Source organism: Suncus etruscus, chromosome 17 (genome assembly GCF_024139225.1).
Source record: "Suncus etruscus isolate mSunEtr1 chromosome 17, mSunEtr1.pri.cur, whole genome shotgun sequence".
In the NCBI taxonomy this organism is placed as follows: domain Eukaryota; kingdom Metazoa; phylum Chordata; class Mammalia; order Eulipotyphla; family Soricidae; genus Suncus; species Suncus etruscus.
In genome coordinates, this window is record NC_064864.1 from 55,749,054 (window position 1) to 55,760,642 (window position 11,589).

The 11,589-nt window shown below is 38.8% G+C and overlaps 1 pseudogene; it reads left to right on the plus strand.

Annotated features, from left to right (window-relative positions):
* The first annotated feature begins 11,476 nt into the window (after positions 1-11,476).
* On the plus strand, positions 11,477-11,574 carry LOC125995461 (uncharacterized; annotated as a pseudogene).
* Positions 11,575-11,589: the final 15 nt, after the last annotated feature.

An 11,589-nucleotide genomic window follows, 5' to 3' on the forward strand; every position in this document is an offset into this window, starting at 1 on the left:
TCTGCAATCTGGTTCTGTTTGGCTGTTTATTCATTTCCCTTTCTCAATTTTAAAGGAAGGCAACCAACCCACTTGCTGTAGTCAGGCACCAACTCCTTCCTGTATGTCTAAGTGGCTGACTGAATATCCTATTACCCTATACAAGTCAGTTGGTTTCATTCTAGAAACTCTGCTACTTGCAGACTCTTTTTTGGGGGGAGGGGTGGGAATCATACCAGGCAGCGCTCAAGATTTACTCCTGACTCTACGCACAGAAATCGCCCCCAGCAGGCTCAGGGGATCATATGAGATGCCAGGATTCAAACCAATGTCCTCTTGTATGCAAGGCAAACGCCTTGCCACTGTGCTATCTCTCCAGCCCCATACTTGCAGACTCTTAATATCAGGCAATGTTAGTCACTGACAATTTCTACAAAAAGAAGCAATAAACATATTTGAATACCAAAGGCTTTGGCTTTACTGTATTTATATATTTGTTTGAAATGTCTGGGTGAAAATTGAAGTGTTGTGTAGTTAGAACACTCTCAGCTCATTCCTCCTAACCACAAGTAGGAACCCTTCTTGGAAGATGGTTTTATTTTTGCTATTTCATTTTCTATTTCGTTCACCCCAGTGGAAGGCCTCTCTCCACATCACAGTTAACCTTGGCATCTCTTTCTCATCTAAGTTCTCTTTACAGCCTGACAGGTACTAGAATTTCTAAGTTTTCTCTATTAGAGAGGATCATTTTATGATCTTTACACATATCTCTCTTACAAGTCCAGTAAAACCTGAGAAAATTGTCAAAGTAGAAAAAAAAAAAGCAGTTGATTCTATCTCAGTGAAGCTGTATCTGAAGGCTGCAGAGAAACAGAAGTAGATTGACTGTATTTAGATTCTATGAACAAAGGAAGTACCCAGATCCAATGATCAGAATTTCCCATCAGAAAGGTTTGACTTAAACTTTTATGGGAGGAAAAGGAAAAGAAATAAGTTATGAGTGAGCTCAGAGATGTGTTTGTTTTGATCTGGTTGTTTTGAACACCAGACAAGTCTCAGTTAGTCCTCAGATCAAGAAATGTTCTCTATGCTGGACTAGTTTCAGGGAAACAAACAGCTCTAATCTCAGCTAATCATGAGATAAAAATAAACAACAATAGGGTTGTAGGAATCTGTGCACCAAACTGTCAGCAGATTCAGACAAAAGGGAAAAAACTGTATTAAACCTTGTCGCAGGTAAATAAGGTAAATCTCAAGAATTGTAAAAACTGCAGGAAGAAGAGAAAGGACAATGACTTTCATCTAAGTAGAAGTTTATGGAAAACTATTTACCTAAGAAATAGCATCATGGGACATTTATTAACTGTCACTGTTGTCTAGAAGTATGGGGGCACAGACAAAGTTCAATATTGTAAAGTAGTTTATATCTTTGTAGTTTGCAAATCCTTCTCTTTTGTCCCTCTCCTGCACCATTATAAGGGAGAAAAGAAGAAAATAAAATAGAAAAGAAATAAAAAAGGGAAGGAAGGAAGGAAGGAAGGAAGGAAGGAAGGAAGGAAGGAAGGAAGGAAGGAAGGAAGGAAGGAAGGAAGGAAGGAGGAAGGAAAGAGAAAGGAAGAAAGAAAAAATGAAGGAAGAAGAAATGAGGAAGGGAGGGAGGAAAGAAGTAAGAAAGGAAGGTAGGAAGGAAGAAGAAAGGAGGAAGGGAGAGAGGGAGGAAGAAAGAGGAAGGAAGAAAATGAGAAAAGGAAAAATGGAAGGAAGGAAGGAAAAAAGAAATGAGAGAAAGAAAGAAGGAAGGAAAATGGGGAAAGGAAGAAATGGAAGGAAGGAAAGAAATGAGGAAAGGAAAAAATAGAAGGAAGGAAAAAATGAGAGAAAGGAAGAAGGAAGGAAGGAAAATGAGAAAAGGAAGAAATGGAAGGAAGGAAAGGAAAATGAAGGAAGAAAGGAAGGAAGGAAAAATGAGAAAAGGAAGTGTAACTCCACCCTGGATTTAGGTGTACCTACCTGAAACCCTCCCATTCCAGGGAGTGGTCTTGAAAGGTTATATAAGGCCTTTGACCCAGGGGATTAGGCCCTTTTTCTCTTTTGGTCTTTTGCCAGCATGAAGGTCAAAGGGAAGATGGCTGAAAGGAGTTAAGATGCAGGGCTAGCTAAGAATAGCAAATACTTAAATAGGTTTATGATATAGGCCACACAAGTAATGGCCCAGGCCAATAAAGATGATATCTCTCCTGAAGCCTTTCTGAGTGGGTCTGATTCCGCCGTTCACCTAAACCTGGGACCCGCCAGCTGAATGGGGATTGCGGAGCCACGTGGCGTGGGGTGGCAGAGAAAGATCCCTCCATCCTTCACCATCCACCTCTATCCAGCACCATCGTTAATTATTTAATGCTACAGGAAGAACTGGAAAGAAGGAAAGAAGAAATGAGAGAAAGGAAGGAATAGGTTTTTAATTGTTTTTATTTTATGAGATGTCATTATTAATGTTACTATCCTGTTACCTAGAATAGTCTCCAGCATATAGTAGGTGTTCACTAAATGGATATCAGCTGGATGGTTCATAATGGTACTTATTCTTCTCTCATTAAAAAATGTGTTGTATCTACCAGGTTTTTTGTGTGTAACTTGTCAAACATAGCAAAGTTTGAATTAGCCATCATGGCTTATCTGTTTACTACATTTTAAAGTCCTTGTTATTGGTGGTACAGATGAATAATGTTGCAGACAGAGGACATGGGGAAAATGTATCTAAATGCACAAATTGGTGCCCAAAAGTGTTCATTCTTAGTCAACAAGAAAAAAAGTTCTCTTTGTTTGCCTGATGAAACTTGACATCTAATTTATAGAGATAGAACTTTCTAGACCATGCCTTCTTTTGGACTTAGCAACCACTGTTCTCCATGGCCTTGATATCAGCTCACATAAGCTGAACAAAATGGTAGACTAATATTGACAGGGAAGATCTAATTAGGTGACATCAGCTTTGGTAATGGCTTGATGGTGCCTCAATTTTCACTGGGAGCTCTATGAAACATGTAAAATAAAGTATGTACTCTAAGTTTGAAAATGCAAGGCAGATGACTCCCCAAAGTGTAGCTGTCTCTCCAAAAGTCTTTCTCCAGAGTGAGGTTTTGAGGTTGAGAAGCTCCTTTTACTTTTCTCCTGCAACATTCAGGGAACACTAAACTTGGGCAAGTGAGAAAAAGTTAGAACTAAAACTTCATTTCTCTTGTTCTTAAGGAATACCTGGATTAGTACTTACAGATCTTGGCATTACATTTGGTTGCCTTTTTTCTGAGTCGAGAGAAGACCACATACTTTTCTCCTAAACTGGTTAACCTTTTTCTGAGGCAGCACCCTAACTCTGTTAATTTATTGCTGCCAGGTGTTCAGACATGCAATCTTCTTTTAAGACTTTGTTCCCAGAATCTAGAGCTGATAACATCAGGGCCCTTGGTATATGAAGTGAATCTCATAAAACTGATTGAATCCATCAATCAAGCCAAAGTGAAAAAAGATTTTTACTAGAAACTCTTAATCTACATTCTTCTTGTCCCTCAGAACTTTCTAATGTCTTACACTCAGGGCAATGGGTTGTTTTGTGTTTTCTTTTTTGTTTTGTTTGTTTTGTCTGGTTAACTAAAGATAGTGCCCAAAAGTTGATTAAACTTTGTTTAACTAAAAATTCTGGGTCAGTGCCTCCCAAATAATAGTTTTCTCTGTGGGAAGCTCCTCAATGTCATTGGCTTTTTGTGTATGGAGCCATAATTCAGGGTTGTAGATGAAATTAGCTGGTGACCCTAAATTGAGACTATTGAAAAATGTGGAATCTGGAATTTCACTAATTAGTAGTTCTGATCTAAATAGTTTCACTTGCAAAAACACTATTTTGATTGTTTTCAGACATGGTGGCAAATCCATTTGGTAACAATTCCATAGTAATCTAGAAATATGCCCTTCATTCAATGTGAGCAAATTAAGCCCTCTATTGGTTCTGTTAAAATTGGTTGTTCTGAGACTTTTTTCATTTTCTTGACAAAGGCCTTTTGCCTACTGTCATTCTAGGGTATTTTCTGACAACAACCACTGATTCTATCAGTCTCCAGATACTGACTGAAATCCAGTAAATTAATATGATTGATTCTATGTCTGACAACATGGAGTGAGAAAAGACCCTGTAAGTTATGGGCTCAGTCCTGCAAGATGGCCTATCCTGAACCTCCCCTACTTCTGACCAAGTAACCATAAATCAGTGATTCCCACAACTCTTTTCTCAGGATTGATCACTTTTTCAGACGAATGCACACAATTTAGTAAACACTTTATTGTTACCAGTTTTTCATAAAGAATGTGATTCAGAAACTTCCAGATTGAAAATAAAAATATATGTCAGAATAAGTAGGCTGGGAAAGACTTGGAGAGAATTTCCATAACATCTCCAGATGTCCCACCCTCTCAATATTTTCATATGCCCACCAACTCAGAAGTGTTCCAAACACAACCATTGATGAAGTTTAGCAGTTTCCATTACCCAACCATTATCAGTGATGGGCTCACTCTCCAAAGGTTGCAGGTTCCAGGCTACTAATAAAGGTTCAGTCTTTCTGGATTAAGCCCCATCCTGAAACTATACAAGGGTTTTCCAAGAGTCAACTCATTAGAACAAAACAAAAGGATCCTATTGCTCTTATTGTTCAAGAAACTAAAGATTTCTGTCTGAAACCAAAGAAAAATATCAAATTTCTTTCTTTTTTTTATATAATTATCTGTATTTAAACACCGTGATTACAAACATGATTATAGTTGTATGATTACAGTCATGTAAAGAACACCCCCCTTCACCAGTGCAACATTCCCACCACCAATTTCCCAGATCTCCCTCCTCCCGACCCCCCTACACCTGTACTCAAGACAGGCTTTCTACTTCCCTTATTCATTCACGTTGTTATGACAGTTTTCAGTGTAGTCATCTCTCTAACTGCATCCATCACTCTATGTGATGAGCTTCATGTCATGAGCTGCACCTACCAGCCCTCATCTCTCTTGTCTCTGAGATACTATTAAAAATGTCTTTCATTTTTCTTAAAGCCTATAGATGAGTGAAACCATTCTGCGTCTTTCGCTCTCCCTCTGATTTACTTCACTCAGCATAATAGATTCCATGTACATCCATGTATAGGAAAATTTCATGACTTCATCTCTCCTGACGGCTGCATAGTATTCCATTGTGTATATGTACCACAGTTTCTTCAGCCACTCATCTGTTGAAGGGCATCTTGGTTGTTTCCAGAGTCTGGCTATTGTAAATAGTGCTGCAATGAATATAGGAGTAAGGAAGATATTTTTGTATTGTATTTTTGTGTTCCTCGGGTATATTCCTAGGAGTGGTATAGCTGGATCGTATGGAAGCTCAATTTCCAGTTTTTGAAGGAATATCCATATCGCTTTCCATAAAGGTTGTACTAGATGGCATTCCCACCAGCAGAGAAAAAGAGTTCCTTTCTCTCCACATCCCCGCCAGCACTGCTTGTTTTCCTTTTTTGTGATGTGTGACAATCTCAGTGGCGTGAGGTGGTACCTCATAGTAGTTTTGATTTGCATCTCCCTGACGATTAGTGATGTTGAGCATCTTTTCATGTGCCTTTTGGCCATTTGCCTTTCTTCTTTTTCAAAGAGTCTGTTCATTTCTTCTCCCCATTTTTTGATGGGGTTAGTTGTTTTTTTCTTGTATAGTTCTGTCAGTACCTTGTAAATTTTGGATAGTAGCCCTTTATCTGATGAGTATTGGATGAATAATTTCTCCCACTCAGTGGGTGGCCTTTGTATTCTGGGCACTATTTCCTTTGACATGCAGAAGCTTCTCAGCTTAATATAGTCCCATCTGTTTATCTCTGCTTCCACTTGTTTGGAAAGCCTTTAGTCTCAATGTCCTGGAGTGTTTCACCTACATGTTGTTCTATATACCTTATAGTTTCAGATCTGATATCAAGGTCTTTAATCCATTTGGATTTGACCTTTGTACATGGCATTAGCTGGGGGTCTGAGTTCGCTTTTTTGCAAGTGGCTAACCAGTTGTGCCAACACCACTTGTTGAATAGGCTTTCCTTGCTCCATTTAGGATTTCTTGCTCCTTTATCAAAAACTAGGTAGTTATATGTCTGAGGAACCTTCTCTGAGTACTCAAGCCTATTCCACTGATCTGAGGGTCTGTCTTTATTCCAATACCATGCTGTTTTTATAACTATTGCTTTGTAATACAGCTTAAAATTGGGGAGAGTAATGCCTCTCATATTCCTTTTCCCAAGGAGTGCTTTAGCTATTCGATATTATTTATTGTTCCAGATGAATTTCAGAAGTATTTGATCCACTTCTTTGAAGAATGTCATGGGTATCTTCAGAGGAATCGCGTTAAATCTGTACAATGCTTTTGGAAGTATTGCCATTTTAATGATGTTGATCCTGCCAATACATGAGCAAGGTATGTGTTTCCATTTCCGCCTGTCCTCTCTTATTTTTTGGAGCAGTGTTTTGTAGTTTTCTTTGTATAGATCCTTCACATCTTTAGTCAGGTTGACTCCAAGATATTGAGTTTGTGTGGCACTGATGTGAATGGGATAGTTCTCTTAATGTCCATTTCTTCCCTATCATTATTAGTGTATAAAAAGGCCATTGATTTTTGTGTGTTAAATTTGTAGCCTGCCACTTTGCTATATGAATCTATTATTTCTAGAAGCTTTTTGGTAGAGTTTTTAGGGTTTTCTAAGTAGAGTATCATGTCATTTGCAATCAGTGAGAGCTTGACTTCTTCCTTTTCTATCTGGATTCCCTTGATATCTTTTTCTTGCCTAATCGCTATAGCAAGTACTTCCAGTACTATGTTGAATAGGAGTGGTGAGAGAGGACAGCCTTGTCTTGTACCAGAATTTAGAGGGAAGGCTTTTAGTTTATCTCCATTGAGGATAGTATTTGCCACTGGCTTCTGCTAGATGGCTTTAACTATATTGAGAAAGGTTCCATTTATTCCTATCTTGCTGAGAGTTTTCATCAAGAATGGGTGTTGAACCTTATCAAATGCTTTTTCTGTGTCTATTGATATGACCATGTGATTTTTATTTTTCTTGTTGTTTATGTTGTGTATTATGTTGAATAGATTTAGGAATGTTAAACCAGCCTTGCATTCCTGGGATGAAACCTACTTGATCAAAATGAATGATCTTCTTTTTTTTTTTTTTTTCTTGTGGTTTCTGGCTCCAGGCTCAGAAACTGCTCCTGGCAGGCACGGGGGACCATATGGGACACCGGGATTCAAACCGATGACCTCCTGCATGAAAGTCAAACGCCTTACCTCCATGCTATCTCCCCGGCCCCAGTGAATGATCTTCTTGGTGAGACACTGGATCCTGTTCGCCAGGATTTTGTTGAGGATCTTTGCATCTGTGTTCATCAGGGATATTGGTCTGTAATTTTCTTTTTTGGCAGCATCTCTATCAGGTTTGGTATTAAGGTGATGTTGGCTTCATAAAAGCTATTTGGAAGTATTCCTGTTTTTTCGATTTCATAAAAGAGCCTGGCCAGAATTGGTAGTAGTTCCTCTTGAAAGGTTTGAAAGAATTCATTCGTGAATCCATCAGGGCCTGGGCTTTTGTTTTTGGGTAAATTTTTGATTACAGTTTTAATTTCCTCAATAGTGATGGGGGTGTTTAGATATGCTACCTCTTCTTTATTCAACCGTGGAAGGTTATATGAGTTCAGAAATTTATCCATTTCTTCCAGGTTCTCATATTTAGTGGCATAGAGTTTCTCCAAGTATTCTCTGAATACCCTTTGAATCTCTGCAGTATCTGTAGTGATCTCCCCCTTTTCATTTCTAATACGCGTTATCAAGTTTCTCTCTTTCTTTTGCTTTGTGAGTTTTGCCAATGGTCTATCAATCTTGTTTATTTTTTCAAAGAACCAACTTCTGCTTTCGTTGATCTTTCGGATTGTTTTTTTGGGTTTCCACTTCGTTGATTTCTGCTCTCAGCTTTGTTATTTCCTTCTGTCTCCCTATTTTTGGGTCCTTTTGTTGAGCACTTTCTAGTTCTATTAGCTGTGTCATTAAGCTACTCAGGTAAGCTCCTTCTTCCTTCCTGATGTGTGCTTGCAAAGCTATAAATTTTCCTCTCAGTACTGCTTTTGCTGTGTCCCATAAGTTCTGATAGTTTGTGTCTTTATTGTCATTTGTTTCCAGGAACCTTTTGATTTCCTCCTTGATTTCATCTTGGACCCACTGGTTATTGAGTATGAGGCTGTTTAACTTCCAGGTGTTAAAGATTTTCTTCTGTCTCCCTTTGTAGTTCACATCTAACTTCAGAGCCTTGTGGTCAGCAAAGGTAGCCTGCAAAATGTCTATCTTTTTTATTTTATGGAAGTATGTTTTATGTGGCAGCACGTGGTCTATCCTGGAGAATGACCCATGTACATTGGAAAAGAAAGTGTATCCAGGTTTCTGAGGATGGAGTGCCCTATATATATCTACTAGGCCTCTTTCTTCCATTTCTCTTTTCAGGTCTAGTGTATTTTTGTTGGGTTTCCATTTGGTTAATCTATCAAGTGTTGACAAGCCTGTGTTGAGGTCTCCCACAATTATTGTGTTATTATTGATATCCTTCTTCAGATTTGTCAACAATTGTATTAAATACTTTGATGGTCCCTCATTGGGTGCGTATATGTTTAGGAGAGTGATTTCTTCTTGCTGTACAAATCCCTTGATTAGTACATAATATCCATTTTTGTCCCTTACAACTTTTCTGAGTATAAAGTTTGTGTCATCTGATATTAGTATGGCCACCCGCATTTTTTTAAGGGTGTTGTTTGCTTGAATGATTTTCCTCCAGCCTTTGATTTTGAGTCTATGTTTATTCTGACTATTCAGGTGTGTTTCTTGTAGACAGCAGAAGGTTGGCTTCAGTTTTTTGATCCATTTCGCCACTCTGTGCCTCTTAACAGGTGCATTTAGTCCATTGACATTGAGAGAAATAATTGACATGGGATTTATTGCCATCTTTGTGTAGAAGTTTGGTGTGTTTTTTGTTCTGTCTTGTCTTTAGAATAGATCTTTTAGTTTTTCTTTTAAGGCTGGTTTTGAGTCTGCAAAGTTTTTGAGCTGTTGTTTATCTGTGAAGCCATGTATACATCCTTCAAACCTGAAAGTGAGTTTTGCTGGGTGCAATACTCTTGGCGAAGCATTTATTTCATTGAGTTTTGCCACTATATCCCACCACTGCCTTCTGGCCTTGAGTGTTTCTGGTGACAGGTCTGCTGTAAATTTCAAGGATGCTCCCTGGAATGTCATTTCCCATTTCGATCTTGCTGCTTGCAGTATTCTATCTCTATCTGTGGATTTCATCATGGTGACTAGGATGTGTCTTGGGGTGTTTCTCCTGGGGTCTTTTTTAGCTGGTACTCCTCGGGCATGCAGGATTTGGTCACATGTTTTCTTTAGCTCTGGTAGTTTCTCTGTGATGATGTTCTTTACCATTGATTCTTCCTGGAGATTTTCTTCTTGGGCCTCTGGGACTCCAATGATTCTAAAGTTGTTTCTGTTGAGCTTATCAAAGACTTCTATTTTCATCTGCTCATATTCTTTGAGTAACTTTTCCATTGTCTGATCCTTTGATTTAAGGCTTTTTTCCAATCTCTTCTGCTGTGTGAAGTTGCTATTCATCTCGTCTTCCAGAGCACTAATTCTATCCTCAGCTGCTTTTAACCTGTTGTAAAGCTCATCCATTATGTTCTTCAATTCATCTACTGAGTTTTTCAGATCTGTTATTTCACCTGATATTTCAGTTTGGAGTTTTCTGATTTCTACCTTCATATTCTCTTGATTTTTATTAGTGTTCTGATTTATACTTTCTTTGAGTTCTGTGAGCAACCTCCATATTTCTTCTCTAAACTCCATTTCTGAAAAACTGCTTAGGTAGTTGGCCATTGTTGGGTCATCAGAGTTTCCATCTTCATTCTCTATGGTTGAAGTTGGTCTGTGTAGTTTCCCCATTGTCACATTTATGCTGTGGGTTTTTCTATGTGTTGTGGTGGTACTCATTGGCTAGGTGGAGTGTGCTTCTACCCCTTATAGGTGGGCTTAAGGGGGCCAGCAGAGTCAGCTTTATCTGCAACTCCAGCCCCCAAACACTCATCTCAGCTGAGGCAAGCCATCAGGGGATGAATGCCAGAGAAGATCAAAGTTCCCAGGTTGAAGCAAGCCAGGGGAAGCCCCAAAATGTCTGCCAAGCTTATGGGGCCCAGCAGAGTCTCTTATCCACAACTCCAGCCTAAAAGACACACCTCAGCCGAGGCATGCCTTCAAGGAATTAATACCGGAGTAGATCAAAGTTCCCAGGTTGAAGCAAGCTGGGGGAGGCCCCAAAATGTCTGCCGAGCCTAGGGGGCCCAGCAGTCAGCTTTATCCACAACTCCGGCCCCCAAACACTCACCTCAGCTGAGGCAAGCCATCAGGGGATGAATGCCAGAGAATATCAAAGTTCCCAGGTTGAAGCAAGCCCAGGAAAGCCCCAAAATGTCTGCCTCAAATTTCTTTCTATGATGCTATATGAATATATTTATGTTGTTATGTCAGTGATATTTTAGGTGTGTCAATCTATCCAACATTGGTAACAAAGAATTCATTTATTAAAAAAGTAAGGGATGGGAGCTTCCTGCTCCTTGTCCCAATGAATTAATAAACTAAATCACAATGGGGTTTTGAGTATATGCAGTAAAAGATTAACACTAAAGACAGAAAAAACAGTGTCACTTTTACTTGGAAGTTTATGAGAATGTCAATATCAATTTCTATATAAAAAATATCCAAGACTTGAAGCCAGAGAGATAGCATAAAGGTAAGGCGTTTGCCTTTCATGCAGAAGGTTGGTGGTTCGAATCCTGGCATCCCATATGGTCCCCTGAGCCTGCCAGGAGCAATTTCTGAGCATAGAGCCAGGAATAACCCCTGAGCACTGCCAGGTGTGACCCAAAAACCAAAAAAGAAAAAAAATTCAAGATTCATTAGGTACAAAGATACACCTTATGATTTCCTGCCCAAATCTTACTGCCTTTATTCCCTATCAGTGAAACTTCCCTCAGTTTATTCAAATGAGTACTCTTCTTTGAAATTCAGACAAATGTGGCATTTAGTAAACATCAGTAACCAATGGACTAATAAGGATTTCACTCCTAACTAGTTCTCATGAGTCTCTACTCCAGAGAGTAGATCCTTGTTCTTAGGAGAAATAAAGTGGAGAAGTAATTCAGAGTTCAAAGTTAAAAGAGCACTGGCCTAAAGTATTTAATGTGAGAAGTCTACTAACCTTGTCAAAAGAAGAGCATAAGGAACAATTGATCCTTCTTATGTACAAGTTTCCATTAAATTAAGTTCCTTTTGCTAGAAAGATCATTCAAGCAATATACATATAATAAGCACAAAAGGCCCGGAATTGTGTTCACTTTGGCAGCACATATATATTGTGCTTTATATTGGAACAATATAAAGAAGATTAGCATGGCCCCTGCACATATGAAATGCAAATTTATGAAGCGTTCCATATTTTTAGTTGATTAATATTT